Raw genomic sequence first — 21880 nt, 5'->3', positions numbered from 1 at the left:
GGCATTTGTCGAGTTCTATGCGCGGTATCTCTTTTTAGACAAACAAAGAATATTGAATAAGAACTGTTATGCTATTGGAGCTATATCAAGTTATAGTCCGATACGGACCATAAATGAATGCTGAACATTATAGAAGTCATTATGTAATATTTCAGTTCATTCGGATAAGAATTGTGCCTTGTAGGGGCTCAAGAGGCCAAATCGGGAGATAGGTTTATATGGGAGCTGTATCAAGCTATTGAACGATTCAGACCAAAATAGACACGTATGTTGAAGGTCATAAGGGAAGCCGTTGCACAAAATTTCTGCCAAACCGGATGACAATTGCGCCCTTTAGAGGCTCAAGAAGTCAAAATCACAGATCGGTTTATATGGCAGCTAAACCAGGTTATAAACCGAGTTGCGCCATACTACGCACAGGTATCGGAAGTCATAACAAAACACCTCATGAAAAATTTGAGCCAAATCGGATGAGAATTGCGCGCTCTATTGGCTCAAGAAGTCAAGACCCAATATCGGTTTATATGACAGCTACATCAAAACATAGACCGATTTGACCGATTTAAAATCCCAATCGACCCACACTAATGAAAAGTACTTGTGCAAAATTTCAAGTGCCTAGCTTTACTCCATCGAAAGTGAGCATACTTTCGACAGACAGATGGACGGACGGACAGACGGACGGAAAGACAGACGGACGGACAGGCTGACGGACAGACGGACGGACAGACGGACGGATAGACGGACGGACAGACGGACGGACAGACAGACGGACGGACAGACAGACAGACGGACGGACAGACAGACGGACGGACAGACAGACGGACGGACAGACGGACGGACAGACGGATGGACAGACGGACGGACAGACGGACAGACGGACGGACAGACGGATGGACAGACGGACGGACGGACAGATGGACGGACAGACGGACGGACAGACGGACGGACAGACGGACGGACAGACGGACGAACAGACGGACGGACGGACAGACAGACAGGCATAAAATGGCATGAGGATCAAGAATATATATACTTTATGGTGTCTCAGACCCATATTTCGAGATGTTACAAACAGAATAACGAAATTAGTATACCCCCATCCTATGGTAGAGGGTATAGAAATCAGAAAAATGCATTAAATTTTTATTTGAATCGATAGAACGGTCCATATAATTTAATGATTAATGGTCCATGTTTCCGCCCGATTTTCACTCCAAAATCGACAATTCCGAATATTTACGTACTCATTGAGCCAAAAGTGAGCTCGTTAAAACTCCTAAAAAGTTGTTACTCATTGCAATGATACCAAGTATACGGCATTTTGGGTTTAAGTTTAATTTCCATACTCCTGGATTCCTTGTATAAGGATTTTGATACCCAAATATGGATTTTTCGGAAGTTTTCAAATAGGGCTCAAGCATTTGTCATTGCGCCGCAATATCCCTGGGAGAAGGAGAGCTTTCATCAAGAAATCAGATTCAACTTTCCATTTTTTTCCAAAAATATTTGTGGAATCAAATATTGTATACACTCCTACAGAACTTAAGGTTAGTGTTTTATTTTATATCATAACCTTAATATTGTTTGACACCACATGTTGGTTGAATGTGAACAAAACATATTCCAGATGAATTTCACAATTTCGAAAGAGTAATAACTTTTATTTGCTATTTAAATTTCCTTGGATGTCCATAATCCGGATTAAATACCAACCACTTGCCGTCGCAATCTAAAAAATCCCGCTTTGCTTGTTCTCTTCGTTGACAAACACCAAAAGGTCAAAAAGGACATTGTAATTTGGTTTGTTGCTAAAAGGACAAAGAGGATTTGGTGAAATGTTTGCCATCTTTAATAATTCATCCTTTTCTGGGAAGGCAATAAATAATGAGAATATCAACAGATGGTTGGCCGCTTTACTTTGGGTTTTCACAGAAAAGAAAACTTTAAGAAGAAATGACCAATGAGCTCTTTTGATGTCTTGGCAATTTTCTTTATGCGGTTTAAAGTTAAACAACTGAAAAAGTACTATAATCGTTCGGGCTGAATCTTGGGAACCCATCACCATGTATTCTGCCAAAAATTTCCACAAATTAACTCAGAGATATATGTGTATTTTACGTACCAACATCAGGCACAAATTGAAGTTTATAGGGGCTGTAGAAAACTAATTGGAAGATCGCTTTATATGGGAGCAATGTCGGGTTATTGACAAATTTGGAGCGTACTTGGCACAATTTTTGGAAGTAACAAGTAAGAGCGTGCTACTTAAAATGTCAAGATGATCCAGAATATCAATACTTTATGATGGCGCAGATCAATATTTCGAGGTGTTACAAACAGAATGACTGGGATAGTATACCCCTATCCTACGGTGGTAGATATTAATAGATATATAGTTTTGTTTTAAGAAGTCAAATTGGGACAAGAATTGGCATACCTCAAAGATTTGAAATTAGATAAATCATCCATATAGGAAGACCACTTTAGTCCTGCGATTAAGTGAACTATGCCTATCCCCTTTTAGGTAGAGCTAAGGCAATCCAAACCACTTTCATGATTAATAAATAACTATTTTCTAGAATAATAATTAGACGCAGGACATAATAATTTCGATATTAACAATGTTAGGTTAGGTTAGGTTTAAGTGGAAGTCTGTCATCAGAGTCACTTAGACGTCTGCGTCCATTGTGGTACCACAGGAACAGAAGAAGGAAGCTGAATTTTAGTTCCTACCGTTGAACCATCCAGATCGCTCTAAAAATCCCAATAACTTGCGAATGTTTACATCCGCTAAATCAGACAGGATCTCAAAGAAATGGGGACCTACAGTGAAACTCCTTCTCACTGCCAGTGCAAAAGGTGATCTATAGTCTCTTCTTCTTCGATGTCCTCACAGCTTCTGAAAAATTCGTTGCTGACAACCTTCAGTCTGTCAGCATGTTTTCCTATTAGACAGTCACCTGTCATAAGAAACACAATGACTGAGACATCTGTTCTAGCCAACGATAGCAAACCGGTAGTCCTCTTCAAGTCTAAATTAGGCCACATAGTTTTGAAATGCTCACAGCCCCCTCTTTGTGACCATCTTTCATTCGTTGTCATTCGCTCCTGGTCCTGAAAACTTAGCTTACATGTCGCTGGAGGCATACCCATAGTTTCCAGTGTCCCTGGAATGTATAGGGTAGTTCCTAGTGTCGCAAGCTCTGCTTTACAATTCCATGGGTTATATCTGTGGCCCGGCACCCAGAACAGGTGAATTGTGAACTGTTCAGCCATTTCGTTGAGAAATCTGCGATAGTCGAGGGCGGTTTTCTCCAGAATTTAGGGGCTGTCTGAGACGATATTTATGCCAATCGTCGTAATGACATTATATCCTAGCCGTTCCACAACTTCCTTACTAGCAAGGATCTCTGCTTGGTACACACTGCAGTGGTCGGGTAACCTCTTCGATATGACCAGTTCTAGATCTTTACAATTGCAAAGGCTAAAAGAAATTTACTCATATTGCTTACCATTATAACCCGTATTGAAATACCTTCCATGGGAAATTCTTAAATGCTTCTTTTCCATATTTATGTTTACATATAAAATATCAAAAAAGAGCTAAAATAAATTTACTCATATTGCTTAAAGTTCGTACCTAAATATTTTCCATAGGAAATTGTCAAATGCTAACACTCGTTGAAATTTTCGTTTTGTAAAACCACGAATTTATCCATTGTTGTAGTCACTTCACCATAGTGACAAAAGCATTTGAACAGGCAACATGTCTTACCTGAACCAACTTTATTTGTTTGCTGAGTAAAGCAATATTTTTTTAGCCGACGATGTTTATTCTATAGCACAAAAAATCCATAAAAATATTTACCTGATTCAACCAAGAGAAAACTTGAATTGGGCTTCACGCTACCTGAAAAGAAGTGTTCAAGTTCTTCACTGCACTTGTTGCGGGATGGAGGACAACTCAAAACGGCAGATATTGATATTGGCGTTTATGTAATTTTCAGTTGTATTCATAAAACAAGCAGTTGCGTGAACTGGGAAAAAGGGAACTCGAATGTTACAGCAAAATGTGTTTTTATACCCTCCACCATAGGATGGGGTAGACTGTTTGTAACACCTCGAAATATGCATCTAAGACTTCATAACGCATATTTATTCTTGGTCGTCATGACATTCTAAGTCGATCTAGCCATGTCCGCTTGTCGGGCCGTCTGTTCTTCCGTCTTTCCGTCCGTCCGTCTGTCTGTCTGTCCGTCCGTCTGTCTGTCCGTCCGTCTGTCCGTCCGTCTGTCCGTCCGTCTGTTCTTCCGTCTGTCCGTCCGTCTGTTCGTCCGTCTGTCCGTCCGTCTGTTCTTCCGTCTTTCCGTCCGTCCGCCTGTCTGTCCATCCGTCTGTCTGTCCGTCCGTCTGTCCATCCGTCCGTCTGTCCGTCCGTCCGTCGGTAGGTCGGTTGGGATTATAAATGGGCCAAATCGGTCTACGTTTTGATATAACAGCCATTTAAACCGATATAGGGTCTTGACTTCTTGAGCCTCTAGAGGGCGCATTCTCGTTCGATATAACTGAAATTTTGCACGCTATGTTTCTGTATCACTTTCAACAACTATGATAAAAATGGTTCAAATCGGTTCAAAACCTTATATAGCTGCCATATAAACCTCTCTGGGATCTTGACTTTTTGAGCCGCTAGAGGGCGCAATTCTAATCCGATTTGGCTGTAATTTTGTATGAGGTGTTTTGCTATGACTTTCAACAACTGTGCCTAGTATGGCGCAAATTGGTACATAACCCGGTACAGCTGCCATTTAAACCGATCTTGGGTATTGACTTCTTGAGCCTCTAGAGGGCGCAATTCTCCTCCAATTTTACACGTGATGTTTTGGTATTACTTCCAACAACTGTGCCAAGCATGGTCTGAATCGGTTCATAACCTGATATAGCTGCCATATAAACCGATCTTTGATCATGACTTCTTGAGCTGCTTGAGGGCGCAATTCTCATCCAATTTGGCTGAAATTTTGCATGAGGTGTTTTGTTATGATTCCCAACACCGGCGCTTAGTATGGCACAAATCGGAAAATAACCTGATATAACTGCCATATAAACAGGTCTGGGATACTAATTTCTTGAGCCTCTAGAGGGCGCAATTCTTATCCGATTTGGCACAAATTTTATACAGCGGCTTTTCTCATGACCTTCAACATACGGTTCTAATTTGGTCTAAATCGATCAATAGCTTGATACAGCTCCCATATAAACTGATTTCCCGATTTTGCTTCTACAAGGGTTTTATCAACAAAGCTTTTTTAACGCTTTTTTTTGCTCTTCTCTCTTATACCTTTCTTTGGACTCCTATATTGTAGTAGGTAAATATGTCCGGTTTGAAGTGTATTTTGGGTATGAATTGGCCACCCAGACACTTGGCCCTTAAAATAAATATCAGCTTCGTGCAATACTCTCAAATACTTTTTATATCAGCCCCATATTACCAAAGTCGGAACGCCAAGACGATTGAGAATATCTATATTTTATAAGGTCGCATATCAATACTTCGAGGTGATACAAATGGACTGACTAGATTAGTATACCTTTTTATACCCACCTTTCTATGGTGGTGGGTATAAAAATACAATCGCTGTGCTTCAAAAAACTACAAGATCGTCACAGGTGGCGGATCATGGATCTATACGTATGAGACCAAAACTAATCTTTGGCGGCTTTTCCGCTTGAGCAACGTAGAAGGTCAATTCTGGGTCAAATTCAAATTTGCCCATGAACATTCCTTTACAGCATAAATGCAAATTTTGCCCATGAGCATTCCAGTAAGGAACAGCGGCAAACTTCTCACATAGCAATGCAAAGTTTCAATATCTCTATTTTTAAAGACTGTAGCCTGATTTAAACAGACAAACAGACGAACGAACAGGCGAACGGACGGACATGGCTAGATCGTCTAAGATTTTTACGCTGATCAAGAATATATATACCTTATAGGGTCGGAAATGGATATCTCGATGTGTTGCAAACGGAATGACAAAATGAATATACCCCCATCCTTCGGTAGCGGGTATAAAATTTTTTTGGGAAAAGTATGCAGCATCATTTGTTAAAAAACTTTGTACGAAAACATCGATTAGTTGAAGGGGGACCTCAAATTTTCATATTGTTATACCCAACAGCATACGATGGAGGTATTCTAACCTAGTCGTTCCGTTTGTAACACCACGTAATAGTGATCTGCGACCCCATAAAATATATATATATTCAGGATCGTCTCGACATTCTGATTCGATCTAGTCATGTCCGTTCGTCTGTCGAACTCACGATAGCAGTCGAACGCGTAAAGCCAGCCGCTTGATACTTAATATTGATGTAGATCGTCGGGGATTGCAAATGGGCCATAACGATTCAGATTTGGTTATAGCTCCCATATAAACCGATCTCCCGATTTGACTTCTTAAGCATCTGAAAGCCGATTTGATGCTTAAGAAGTCGATTTTGCTGAAATTTTGCATGTAGTGTTCTGTTATTACCTCCAATAACGGTGCTAAGTACGGTTCAAATCGGCTTTTAATCTGATATAGCTCCCATATAAACCGATTTCCCGATTTGATTTCTTGAGCCCCTGGTAGCCACAAATTTCGCCCAAATCGGCTGAAATTTTGTATGTAATATGTTTTGTTATGGCTGTGTTTTGTTTGTTATAACTGTGCCAAGTACGGTTCAAATCTATCTATAACCTGATATAGCTCCCATATAAACCGAGCTCTCGATTATCCTTATTCGGTTCCTAGAAACTTTAATTTTTGCTGGTTTGACAGAGTTTGGTATGTAGAATAAAATTATGCCCTTCAATTAAATTTAGTTTGTACAAATTTTTAGCAGAATCCATGGTGATGGGTTCCCAAGATTCGGCCCGGCCGAAATTAGAACGCTTTCACTTGTTTTTAAACTCCTCTTATTTCATAATAATTTTCATTTTCATCTTTACATATTTATCGACCGGGGCAACACTGTGTGTCTGTTCATAACTTGATATGTCTCCTTTATATTTGAAAAATTCATTCAATGCGATATTTAACATTAGTTAATAAAATGGTTTTAAATGAATGCTGTAAACAAAACTCAGTTTGAAATTGACATTCCCATCATTGCCACACAAGACAAATCTGCGTAGGGAAAATTATCAATTACTTTAGAGCTGATAAATGACTTTCGAACAGTCAATAGCAAAGCCAAGACATACCTCATCCAATAAAGTTTATGGATTCATCAAAAGATTTAGTCAACCATTACTAATTAGTTCTTTCAGCAAGAGCTTGTCAACACCGGAAATTAGCCTTAGACATAATAGAAATTGATTTTGAGTCAAGAAGCAAATGCCACTTACGAAAATGAAAGATATGGAAATGAAGAATATCAGGAAAATATTTCAAAATACATCGGTCCATGTATTGATATAGCTGCCATATATACCAATATTGGGTCTTGATTTTGAGCCTCTAGAGAGCGCAATTCTTATCCGATTGGAATGAAATTTTGCACGACGTGTTTTGTTATGATATCCAACAACTGAGCCAAGTATGGTTTAAATCGGTCCATAACCTGATATAGCTGTCATATAAACCGATCTTCGATCATGACTTCTTAAACTTCTTGAGGGCGCAATTCTTATCCGATTGGAATGAAATTTTGCACGACGTGTTTTGTTATGATATCCAACAACTGAGCCAAGTATGGTTTAAATCGGTCCATAACCTCATATAGCTGTCATATAAACCGATCTTTGGTCTTGACTTCTTAAGCCTCTAGAGGGCGCAATTCTTATCAGATTTGAATGAATTTTTGCTCGTAGTATTTTGTTATGATATCCAACAACTGTGTCAAGTATGGTTCAAATCGGTTCATTACCTGATATAGCTGTCATATAAACAGATCTGGGGACTTGACTTCTTGAGCTCCTAGAGGGCGCAATTCCTATCCGATTTGGCTGAAATTTTGCAAGACGTATTTTATTCTTAATTTCAACAACTGTGTCAAAAAAGTTTCAAATCGGTTCATAACCTGATATAGCTGCCATATAAACCGATCTGGGATCTTGACATCTTGAGCCTCTAGAGGTCGCAATTATTATCCGATTTGTCTGAAATTTTGTACAACTGATTCTCTCATGACCATCAACATACGTGTTTATTATGGTCTGAATCGATCTATAGCCCGATACAGCTTCCATATAAATCGATCTCGATCTCTCTATTTTACTCCTTGAGCCCCCAAAGGGCGCAATTCTTATTCGAATTGGCTGACATTTTACACAGGTCTCCAACAAATAATTTAGTTGTGGTCCAAACCGGACCATATCTTGATATCGCTCTTATAGCAGAGCAAATTTTTTCTTATATCCTTTTTTGGCTAAGAAGAGATGCCGGGAAAAGAACTCGACAAATGCGATCCATTGTGGAGGGTATATAAGATTCGGCCCGGCCGAACTTAGCACGCTTTTACTTGTTTTTTATTCCATTATTCAGCATCAATTGAATGATTGAGGAAGTCGTTTCTCTCTTTATTGGCCTTAAACATGATTTTCTTCTTCATAGTTCACTTTTTTTCCAAAGTAGCTTAATTTACATCACAATAATTCATAGTCCAACTTCAACTTGTTTTACTTTCGCATTTCAGAGACTCCCATAGCCATTATTCGCAATTGTACAATTGTTCCCATACTACTGCGTAACCATAGCACTCTGAATGGGAAAAAGGAAACAAATGGCATTGTACGAGTCATTAAAATCAAATGAAATGTAGTGCTATGACGAATCATTGAAACGGAAGTGTTAGGATTGATTGGTGTATGAATGCTATTGGAATCACATGTACGGAAATTGGATGAGCAGTGGCAGGACATTGATACAAATATCCTAAATGAGGTTAAGGGTAGGAAACTTTGTAGTAGACTCTACAAATGGGCATCACGAGTTACTTTTAATGGGAGTGAAGAGCAGAGTTAGGTAGTGGCAGGATATTGATACAAATATCCTAAATGAAGTTAATGGCAGGAAACTTTGTAGTAGACTCTTCAACTAGGCATCACAAGTTACTTTAATGAGAGTGTAGGGCAGTGGTGCGCACACTAGCATACATCCCAGCAAAAAATTTTCATAAAATTGGAAGTACCAACAATTTTGTGTGCAAACTATAAGCACCACCATAAAGCTCAATTATTTCTCGAGCTGAACTCTGAACTATTTATACACTACACCACCATTGTAGCACACTTAGCGCATTTGGTTGAAACACCCAGAAGGAAGAGAGATAGACTCATTGATAAGTATGCCGATCGACTCAGAATCACTTTCTGATTCGATATAGCTATGTCCGTTTGTCTATCCGCCTGCCCATTTTAATTTGTGTACAAACTACAGGTCGCAATTTTCATCCGATCGCCTTCAAATTTAGCACAAACATTTTTATTTTGGCGGGCTAGAGACTAAGCCTTCATCCGATCGTCTTTAAATTTAGCACAAACAATTTTATTTTGTCGGCCTAGAGACTACTATTGAAATTTAAACAAATCGAATCAGATTTGGATATAGCTCCCATACATATGTTCGTCCGATTTGGACTACTATTGCAATAATGTGATCTTTTTTAACTCTCTTATATATTTTTTGGGGTGGGGACACTACGCCCTGAATGTGGATATCGAATTTGTGCCACTGTAGTCAATATCCGCCTACGAAGCTGAATGCCTGCGTTCGAATCCTGGCGAGACCATCGGATAAAATTTAATGCGGTGCTTATCCCCTCTTAATGCTGGCGACATTTGCGAAGCACAAAGGGGTCATGTCAAACATTCTCCCCAAAGAGGTAACGCACTGCAGCATGCCGTTTGTACCCGGCGCTAAGAGAGGTCCCTTATCATTGATATTCTCAACTTGATTTGGAAAGCACTCAGTGCACCCCTGCTCGGTGCCTGGGCAAATTTTTACTCTACTTCCAAATGCCTTTATTATGAGTTAATTACCCTATTGGTAAATGTTTCCGGTTTAGGGGGTATTTTGGGGTGGTCACTTGGTCACTACTTTAAAAAACATTTCATATGAGCACCATAATGGCATGATCGGTAAATAAGTAGTGTTTGACCGTTGGGTGGTCCCGAAAATGAATATCAATTTCCCGAAAATCAATCATTTTCAACCCCAAAGAGTTTTTATATAAAAGGGAGGTATTATGGGATGGGGCGGCTCTCCAAACACATTGCTCCATATTGTCGTGATTGGTCTATATATTAGGCGGGTTTTGGGCGGCCGTCGCTGCACTCAACCCTAACAATGGAAACCCAGCTTTGTTGTAGGTGACTTTGAACGAATCGCATTACCAATCGCTGAGATATGGTATTTTTGAAAATTAGGGTAATGAGAAGTGCTTTTTAGGGGAGACATTTCGACTCAAATATTCAAATTTAGCACAAACATTTTTATTTTGGCGGGCTAGAGACTAAGCCTTCATCCGATCGTCTTTAAATTTAGCACAAACAATTTTATTTTGTCGGCCTAGAGACTACTATTGAAATTTAAACAAATCGAATCAGATTTGGATATAGCTCCCATACATATGTTCGTCCGATTTGGACTACTATTGCAATAATGTGATCTTTTTTAACTCTCTTATATATTTTTTGGGGTGGGGACACTACGCCCTGAATGTGGATATCGAATTTGTGCCACTGTAGTCAATATCCGCCTACGAAGCTGAATGCCTGCGTTCGAATCCTGGCGAGACCATCGGATAAAATTTAATGCGGTGCTTATCCCCTCTTAATGCTGGCGACATTTGCGAAGCACAAAGGGGTCATGTCAAACATTCTCCCCAAAGAGGTAACGCACTGCAGCATGCCGTTTGTACCCGGCGCTAAGAGAGGTCCCTTATCATTGATATTCTCAACTTGATTTGGAAAGCACTCAGTGCACCCCTGCTCGGTGCCTGGGCAAATTTTTACTCTACTTCCAAATGCCTTTATTATGAGTTAATTACCCTATTGGTAAATGTTTCCGGTTTAGGGGGTATTTTGGGGTGGTCACTTGGTCACTACTTTAAAAAACATTTCATATGAGCACCATAATGGCATGATCGGTAAATAAGTAGTGTTTGACCGTTGGGTGGTCCCGAAAATGAATATCAATTTCCCGAAAATCAATCATTTTCAACCCCAAAGAGTTTTTATATAAAAGGGAGGTATTATGGGATGGGGCGGCTCTCCAAACACATTGCTCCATATTGTCGTGATTGGTCTATATATTAGGCGGGTTTTGGGCGGCCGTCGCTGCACTCAACCCTAACAATGGAAACCCAGCTTTGTTGTAGGTGACTTTGAACGAATCGCATTACCAATCGCTGAGATATGGTATTTTTGAAAATTAGGGTAATGAGAAGTGCTTTTTAGGGGAGACATTTCGACTCAAATATGAGAATCAAATTCGTGCTCCACTTCCAAATCCCTTTAATTTGAGCCCTATATTGCATGGTCGGTAAATATGAACCGTTTGAAGGGTGTTCTGGTGCTTGGGCGGCCACCGGCACTTTGCTCTGAAAATAGTTCCACAGTCGGAAATGAAGTTCAGTTTAGGGGATGCTTTAGGGCGTACCCCCAAAAACGTGGTTTCCTACTCTTAAAAACCTTTCATTTGAGTCCCATATTGTCATAATGGGTCAATAAACCTATTTGACGTATTTTTGGAAGGAAACCTAGAAACCACCTAGACTTGAATGCAAATTTTAATGTCATATTTGTAATCTACACCCAAATATCTTTAACTTGAATCCCATATCGCCATGGTCGTCTGATATGCCCATTTGGGGGGATTTGGGGGTGTTGCGACCTCCCATTGGAGGCCACCGTAGCGCAGAGGTTAGCATGTCCGCCTATGACGCTGAACGCCTGGGTTCTAATCCCGGCGAGACCGTCAGAAAAATATTTCACCAGTGGTTTTCCCCTCCTAATGCTGGCGACATTTGTGAGGTACTATGCCATGTAAAACTTCTCTCCAAAGAGGTGACGCACTGCGGCTTGCCATTCGGACTCGGCTATAAAAAGAAGGCCCCTTATCATTGAGCTTAAACTTGAATCGGACTGCACTCATTTATATGTGAGAAGTATGCCCCTGTTCCTTAGTGGAATGTTCATGGGCAAAATTTGCAATTTTACTTACTTGGACCTAATTTTTTATGCCACAGTTGTAATCAATTTCCGAATACTTTTCATTTGAGTTCCATTATAATAGGAACGTCGACCTTTCATTTGAGACTCATATTGTCATGCTCGTCCAATAAACCTATTTTATGGTGTTTTGGGGTTGGGGCGGCCCCCAGTTACTGGACACAATTTTTAATATGAAATTCGTACTATACTCCTGAATATCTCTCATTTGAGTCCCATATTGTCCTGATGGCTGCCTGTCTGTCTGAGAAGATATTTATGCCAATCGTCGTTATGACGTTATATCTTAGCCATTCCACCACTTCCTTAATTGCAAGGATCTCCGCTTGATACACCCTGCAGTTGTTACGAGGCCCCTATTTGCGGCCAAAAATGACTTGGGCACCGGCTAGCTCTCGTCGCCTCTTCAGGGGAGGTCCCATCCCATCATCTTTTGCCCTGGGGTCGCATCAATAAAAAAAAAATTGGTCTAACAAACAAGACAACACTAACACACAAGCACAGATTTCTTCCTAAGTGGGAGGTAGATGGGAACCTCCAGTCGCCCTGCCCTACCATGGTCATGTAGACATCCTCTCCTTCAAAACATGACCCCTGAAACCCGCTCAAGCCACCACACTTACCTCACGTAGACACCCCCCCTTTAATCACAATTTAGCACAACATTATTTCTGTTCAAATATTCACAATATAATCATTTTCCTTTATTATAAAAAAGTATTTCTAAAAACCTAACACTAACAACGATTGTACTCTTATTTCCTATGAATATAGTTATATCAAAAAAAAAAATATATATATAAAAAAAACCTAATATATGGATATGTAAAAAAAAAAAAAAAATAATACGAGTCAGGTCCTACAACATAAAATATAGGTCTTTAAGCAATCGAAATTTCTGACAAAAATTAAATAAAAAGACTGGAGACCTTACAAATATAACACTCAAATTTTCTTTTGACAATAATAGTCTACTTTAACATACTCTAACCTTCCCTGCCCCTGCCTATATAATTGAGCTCAATCAATAGTCGTGGAAGCCTACAGGAAGTTCCACAAATCAGTGGAGAAAAAAAAAAAAAAAAAAAACAAAAGTAATAAAAAAAAAATTTGCAAATTCCCTAACAAAAAAAATGTATATGGGTAAAAACAAAAAAAAATGTCAATGTAGAATAAATAAAAGAAATTTATGTAAATAAATAATAAAAGTTATCTACGCACTACAATAAAATAATAAATTATTAGATATAAATGAACAAATAAAGGTATTAAGGTTTCTCCTTATAAATTCGGCGGGTCTAACAACGGCCACCAATACTTGTGACGATTTCCGTCAGGCAGATAATATGTCTTTACTGGTGGTTGTGAACTGGGAACGTTTATCTGGTCAAAGATAACTTCATGATTTGGTGTTTGCTTTTAGGGTTTATAATAGATTCGCCAATCCCATGCAGGGATCACATTGGCATGCAAAACGTAACGATCAGTTTATCCCACAGATGGAGCATAACCTCAACCGGGTGACGCGCTGATATTTCACGAACACCACGGTTGGAGGATTCATCGTCGCTCCCTGATATTGTTATATCCTCTTGGTTCACGCACTCAAATCTTCGCAATTTACTTAAGAAAAGTGGACGGCCTACCTTTTTTTTATGCCTTTGTTAATGGATACCTTGCTTTATGTTGTTATTGTGGTTTCCGGCGTGCTGCTGACTCACATACAACCAAAAACGTCTGGCAAAGAAAAGATTTCCAGGAAGTCTTATAGAAAATTAAACGCCCCCTGACGTCCAGGAGGCTTTTCCTATTAAAAAAAGGAAAAATAACCATCACTTTCTGCCCTTGCTCATAGCAAATATCAAATATCAATATCACTCTGAATCGGAAACAAATTAACAACCAAACAATTAATTCGTATCCCGGCACAAAACACTCCTTTCTTTAGGCAAACTACAAAAAAAAACGCATTTAATTTCAAAAAATGTTATTCACTGTCAATAACAATTTTACCCGTATCAACTTCTTGAATAACAAAAAAAAACTTTAAAATTTTCCACTTCTATCTCACAGCAAAAATTGAACCAAACTTAATATGGCATTTTTCCCCCAAGACCCCCTTTTATAGGCTAATTCTCACTCAAAAGCCATTGAAGCCATTTCTTATTTTCTGTGAGGACATATTTGATCATATTCTGTCTCTTTCCATTTTCCCCATTTTCCCCATTTCTTCCAAATCGTCAAATCTCTTCTGCTAGCTTTCCCCTAATTTAAATTCTCTTAAGTGGTTTTGATGAATGAACTGCTTTACCAACCTTACTACGCCAACAACAATTTTGTGCAGTGTATCTCCTAAGAGGGAGGGTGGCAACGCTGTCAGATGGCAGATGTCATTTCAATATCAGCTGATTTCTTGAAACCACATTTCATTTCTGGCACACACATTTCGGAGGCGGCAGCAATACATAAATTAAACAAATTATAACAACCAAGCAATTCCTGGGGCAAAACTGGCACCGGTGAATGCAGCACAAAATGCTGCTAAGGACAGCATCCATATTTTCGTGGGCACAAAATATGCGATAAAGTCCACAGCTACATCATGGGCTGTACTCACCCATGCCAGCAAATGGAATTAATCAAAAAAAGTCAAACAATTCCTGAACATTGGTGAATGCAACACGTGATGCTACTGAGGACAGCATCACAATTTTCGTGGGTACAAAATATGTGATGGAGTCCACAGCTACATTAAGTGCTGCACTCACCCATGTCAGCAATTGGAATTAATTGGGGTACTGGAGAGCTGCAGTATACCCCAACTGCAAGGGGCATGCTCCTCCCGCCATAAGCTGTACACAGGCAGAAGACAGACAAATTCCTGCCAAACAAAACAAAATCATCATCACCGCAATAGGCCACTGGACACGGCAGACCACCAAGCGGCAAAATATACCGTGGCTGCCGTCTCGCGGGTGTCCAGAAGTTCTCTCCGGCTTCCGTAGCAAATCTCTCGCCGGGAGCTAGAGATCTAATCGTGGCTCTGGAGGCCTCCACGTAGGAGTCGTGGCCTCACATCCCGGGAGGTCCACGCAAATTTTTTTTCTTCCTTAAGGTTTGATGTCATCTCGTGTGATACATTAGGGTGTCCCGCAACAAAACACCTGACCTGACAAGATTTCGCAGATAGGGCTGGTGTGCGGAAAAATTGCAAGGGGTTCTTGAAGAGTCGTGATATAACGTGGGGAACTCCCACACCCTGAATCAAAGCCGGGCATAATGAATAAAATCAGGGAAGTACCGAAGTTGCCTACTTGTCTCAAGGTTGTTTTACTTTCTGGTATTGCGTTCTAGATCCTGGCTGATTCCAGCACTGCATAAGCAGAGGATAAGAAGTTCGGAAAGTTCAGGGTAAGGATTGGCATAAAAGATTTAAGTTAAAGAACTGAATTAGGGTCACGAAAAATATTGCTGTATAATTGCAAAAAAAAATGTATAATTACGAAAAAAAAAGTATAATTTACGAAAAATGTATAAGTACGGGAGTCAAGTATAATTACGTAAAAGATGTATAATTACGGAAGCGAGTGTATAATTGTAAAAAATTGTATAATCACGAAAATTTGTAAAAGTGGGGCAAAACAAACGTATAAAGGTCGAAATAATCGATTAGAATAATCAGGTACTCAGTTTATGTATCACAGATATCTCTTAATATTGCACTATAGGTTTATTTAAAAGTAATATTAGGACGAATACAACATAAAACAAAAAATGTGTCAATTTTAAAGCTATTTGTATTCTTAACCTAATATCACAGTTTGTAGTCATAAATGCTAAACCTATATTGCACTATATTTGAATATCTTTAACATGATACGTACCTAACGCCTTGCCATGCAATGTTTCAAGTTCATACATGTTATTGCCGACAGGTCTAACGATTCGACACTTCAAAAACTTCTTACAAAACTTGGCATTACGATCTTTGGCAAAATCAGACAATACAGTATTACGGCGATATACTTCTAGACCGGGTAGGAATCTAACAACGCGTGCTCGTTTATTATACCTCTCAGAACTTCTTTCATAGGCCTCATGCATTTTCCTTTTCACCTTTTCTCTGATCATTTCCAATTTATCCGGCCGCTGTAAATCAGATATCTCATGATCGGACATAGATTGTAATCTTCGTGCCAATTTATAGTCTGTGCCATTAGAATACATCTGGTAACCGAATAATGAGAAGAAAGGGGTTACTCCAGTTGCCGAATGGACTGATGTTCTAAGAGCGCACTCGATCTCCGATAAGTAGAGATCCCAATCTCGATGGTCTTCATTCAAATATGTCCTTATGGCCGATATGACAGACTGATTTACACGTTCGGAAGCATTGGATTGGGGTGAGTACACCGCGGTTCTCATATGCGTTATTTTATAAGCAGATATCATATCTTGAAAACTTTTGGATATGAATTGAGCACCATTATCGCTGTGGATCACCTCCGGTACACCAAATTTATGAAAAATCTCACTTATTAAAAATCGAATAACATTGGCAGCAGTAGCATCACGCATAGCCTTCAAGAAAGTGAATTTGGTGAAGTGATCCACAACGATAAAGATGTACGCATTACCATTCTTAGATCGCGGGTACTTCCCCAAGAAATCAATATAAAGCTTTTGAAATGGCCTATCCGTAATCACTTCTTGTCCAATACTGGGTCTCAAATTCTGATTACAGGGCTTCGTCTCCTTACAGACCTGACAATTCTTGACAAATCGTTTAACTTGGCTCGCCATATGTGGCCAATAGAAAAACCTTTTGATTCTCTCTAGCGTTTTCGTTATTCCACCATGTGCGGTTGTCAACGTATTATGGGCTTTTTCTATAATAGCATGCGTAATATTTGATGGGATCCATAACTTCCACTTACACTCCTCTTCCAGTTCCTGGTCAAAAACGGTTCTTTTATAGACAAACCCATCTTGAATTTTTAAATCCGGAAGTCTCTTATTGTTCTCCGTTATGGTCTTTATGAGGTCGAGGTATTCCTCGCTTTCGAATTCTGTCGTCTCAAAATCAAGAAGTTCTTCTGATATCTCTTCAATCATGATATCTTGAGGCGCCCTGGACAGCATATCCGCAACGACATTATCTGAACCCTTTCTATGTTCGATTTCGAAGTCAAAGGGTTGGAGTTGGAGTGACCAGCGTGCCAGTCGACCACTTAGATCTTTAAGGGTCATTAACCACTAAAGACTGGCGTGGTCAGTTATGACGGTGAATGGCATCATCTCCACGTACGGCCTAAATCTCTTGATAGCCATCACCGCCGCTAGGCACTCCTTCTCCGTTACGCTGTAATTCCGTTGGCATGCGTTTAACTTTTGCGAATAGAACGCTATAGGGTGCTCCCCCCTAAATGACCCTATAGGTCATTTAACTGGTAGAGAACTGCCCCGATACCATACTCAGATGCATTGCATTGTATATAAAATCTTTTCGAGAAGTCAGGGTGGCGTAAAACTGGTGCAGACGTCAAGGCCCTTTTCAAGCTTTCGAATGCCTCAATGGCATTTCCAGACATTTCAAATTTCTTTGCCTTCTTTAGCGTATCGGTTAACGGTGCTGATATAGACGCAAAATCCTTAATAAACCGCCTGTACCAGCCCGCCGTACCCAAAAAGCTCCTGACTTCCCTGGGGCTTCTCGATATCTTGATCTTTCGAATCGCCTGTACCTTATCGGGGTTCGTTTTAAGCATACCATTTCCAATTATAAAACCTAAATACTTAAGCTCCTGGAAACAGAATTGAGACTTCTTTAAACCAATTGTCAAATTTGCCTCCCTAAGACACTTAGCAACTTCTTCCAACAGACGTAAATGCTCGTTAAACTCGCTAGAGATGATTAATAAATCGTCCAAATATATAAAAACATTCTCCTTGAGGCGCTGTGGAATAACTCGGTCCATAAGTCTACACAAGCGTTGGGCCGCGTTACATAAACCGAATGGCATCACTCTGAACTGGTATAGAGGACGCCCAGGCACCGTAAACGCTGTGTATGGCTTACTTTCCTCGTCAAGTTCAATTTGCCAAAAGGCATACTTTAAATCCACGCTGCTAATATAATATGTCTCATCGATTCTGCTTAGAATGCCATCAATATTCTGCAGGGGATACGCGTCCTTCACAGTTAATTTATTCAATTTACGGGCATCTAAGCAAAATCGATTTTTTCCAGGTTTCCTGACAATCGTGGTCCTATTGCTCCAAGGGCTGTTGCTTTCCTCGATAACATTTAGACGTAGCATAGTGTCTACCTCCTCATAAACAAGAGCCTGTACCGCTGGAGACATCGGATAAGGTCTATCCTTAAATGGTACCGCGCCCTCAATCAACTGGATTGAGTGCTTCTCCAGACTGGTCTGACCAAGGCCCTTAGTCTCAAACGTATCGAATTTGGACACTACTTCTTTCAATCTTTCATCTTGGTCATCACTCAATACATGGGGATTCAATTTATATATTTCTCCTTCTTCTACCAAATCCCTCTGGACCTTATCAATGTCGATCTGAGCGACTTTAATGATATCCGGAGCCAGCCGAAATAGTTTCCAGAAATCAATTCCGAGATATAACTCCTGATCCAAATCTGGGCATAAATAAAATTCAAGTTTATGTCTTTCCTCTTTATATAGGGTTTCTAATTTAATCTTTCCTAGTACTCTGTACTCTTTCCCACCGGCAGTTCGAACATTCGAAAACAATTTCTTTATGTCCAAGCCTAATTTCTCTATGAACTCCCGGCAACCCTTTCCTAATACACTGACTGAGGCGCCGGAATCCAAAAGGCCTTTAAGTTTAATGCCTTGAACCTTCGCCTCTGTGTAAGGTCTGGGGTCCAAAATTTGACTTACATGTTTGATTGACTCTAATACATTCTTGAACATCTTTCTTTTTTTCTCAAATTTTACGCGCACTTTAGGCGGGTTTCTCTTATTAGCCGTTATAGAATCCAATTCAAATATGCGTGATCTAATCTCGTTATAATTTTTCTCTCGAATTTCTAGTGGTATATAATGTCTTAATCCGGGTTTAAAATTTAAATCATTTGCTTTAAAAATGTTATTTATTATTTCATTCTTATTTCTATTTTCAGATGATGATGCTATTTCTCTCTGTTCTATTTCTCTGATCTGGGGGAATTCCGGATTGGACGTGGCCCCCGGCATTTCCCTGTTTACAGGACGGACATTTGGGAGAAATAGTCCCAGGTTTTCCACAACGATAGCAAAATAAATTTCTTTCAGTGGAGTCGCAGTTTCTAAAGGTGTGGCCTTGCTTCTGGCAATTCCAACACAATAAAGTTGGCTTTGTTTTGCGATTGAATTGTATGGCGGATACTTCCTCACATTCAGAGGATTCGTGGTGGTATTCGGACGAACCTTCGGCGTATATTTCGCTAACCTGTCGAATTGGACGTGATAGAGGTGCATTTCTTATATCCCTTCTTGGGAAATTCTTTTCCGCTTCATTGCATTCTATCCTCAGCTGTTCAACGGACGAAACTTGAATGGGGTAAATAATTCTCGCTACATTCTCTTTAACATTTTTCTTTAAAATCTTCATCATATCATATTCGGATATAGGCTGGACTAATTTAGCCCTCATCTGGCCCATAATATGGAAAAATGTATCTATGGACTCATTCGGTTGCTGTTTACGCTGAGCTAATTCGGTTATTATCTCGAAATTGGATCTGGTGGATTGATATTGGCTTAGCAAACTGTGCTTCAAACTGGGCCAATCCGAAAACTGATTTGTTTTCAGGGATAGCCAATACCATGACTCGGCTGAACCGGATACTATTAAAGAAAAATCCCTTAATATCTCTGCCCATGGAATATGGTACTGTCCCTGAAAGTATTCAAGACGATACACGAACTCTTCAACGGAAATACCACTTGAAATGCCATCAAACCTTAGTCCCAACTTGTCTATTTGGACACGCATATTTTCCCTCAGTGTATCATTCGGAAAATGACTACATACTGAACCTGCCACAGAATTGCCGTTGGTTGGGCGATTGTCATTATTTCCTGTTTGTGGTGCAGACAAATTGTCCAAGCCCCCTAAGCCAGAATTAGACGCCGATGAACTGGGTACATTTCGATTCAAGGTAAGTTCAGTTAACCTTTTTACAGTCTCTGATAACCGTCCTATTGTATTCTTCAAACCACCTAATTCATTCTGGACCATACAAACATTGTTTTCGAGGACTCTTTGTTGCCTAAGGACCTCTACATTACCATTTCCTGCCGGTTCAGACCTGGCCCCTCCAATCGGTGTCCCACCAGCTGATGGACCCGATGTATTGTTGTTGCCTGTCCCCGATCCTATGGTCCCAGACAAATCGGTGATTTGGCTTTTACTAGCCTGGTTTCCAACAGACATATCGGTAACGTATCTACTTCTCTTCTCTTCGCTTTCTATAAATGAATTATTTGCATCAAAACTTTCAGGAATTTTTCTCTTTTTCGCCTGGGATCGAGTCTGAATGCTCATAACCTTTCTCTAATTGGACAATAATTTTAACGCCTATATTAAATTGTATTAGTTTATTTAGAGTATTTATTTTTCTCTTATCTAGAACACATATATTATATTCGGGGGTTTTACGTGAGTAGTGATGGGTACGGGTTATATTATTGACTCTCTTTCGAGCACCAGTCTGAAATCTGTGAAATCAAAATTAAAACAAAATAATTTTTTTTTTTTTGTGCATTCGACACCAATATCTTGCAAATGATGCCGATTTCATACCTATTTGCCTGATACAACGGGCCTCTAAATCCTATTTAGAGCGGCTATCAGGTCTGACATAGATTTGGTCACAACATTAAACTGTAACTAACACTACACAAAAATAACGACACAGTACACTTAGTGCAAAATACATTTTCACATAACAAAAAAGTATGCCACTAAATTCCCCTGTTGCTGAATTATGCACGTCCTCCTTCATTTCCCGTTTTGAAGTATCGGCCCTTCGTACAACAGACTTTTGAAATTTCCAAAACGGTTACGAAGCTGCCTACTTCTCCACATTCTAATCAGGATTCAGTGTTGGTCTATTTCCTTAATTCAAATGGGCTATTACTTTGTGCTTTGATGACCTGCACTAACATAATTAACACAACATTTGACAAAAATGCTGAACAAAAAATGCCGGCTAGCTCTCGTCGCCTCTTCAGGGGAGGTCCCATCCCATCATCTTTTGCCCTGGGGTCGCATCAATAAAAAAAAATTGGTCTAACAAACAAGACAACACTAACACACAAGCACAGATTTCTTCCTAAGTGGGAGGTAGATGGGAACCTCCAGTCGCCCTGCCCTACCATGGTCATGTAGACATCCTCTCCTTCAAAACATGACCCCTGAAACCCGCTCAAGCCACCACACTTACCTCACGTAGACACCCCCCCTTTAATCACAATTTAGCACAACATTATTTCTGTTCAAATATTCACAATATAATCATTTTCCTTTATTATAAAAAAGTATTTCTAAAAACCTAACACTAACAACGATTGTACTCTTATTTCCTATGAATATAGTTATATCAAAAAAAAAATATATATATAAAAA

General features: G+C 39.7%; 1 long non-coding RNA gene across 1 annotated transcript; it reads left to right on the top strand.

Moving 5' to 3' along the window:
- The first annotated feature begins 20523 nt into the window (after positions 1–20523).
- Positions 20524–20862, top strand: LOC131995184 (uncharacterized). Its single transcript, XR_009397233.1, has 2 exons — positions 20524–20690; positions 20755–20862. It is a non-coding gene; the product is annotated as an uncharacterized LOC131995184 (long non-coding RNA).
- The last annotated feature ends 1018 nt before the right edge of the window (positions 20863–21880 follow it).

This window comes from Stomoxys calcitrans, chromosome 2 (assembly GCF_963082655.1).
Source record: "Stomoxys calcitrans chromosome 2, idStoCalc2.1, whole genome shotgun sequence".
NCBI classification, from domain to species: domain Eukaryota; kingdom Metazoa; phylum Arthropoda; class Insecta; order Diptera; family Muscidae; genus Stomoxys; species Stomoxys calcitrans.
The sequence above is the reverse complement of the archived record's forward strand: the minus strand, read 5'-3'. Positions and strand labels throughout refer to the sequence as shown.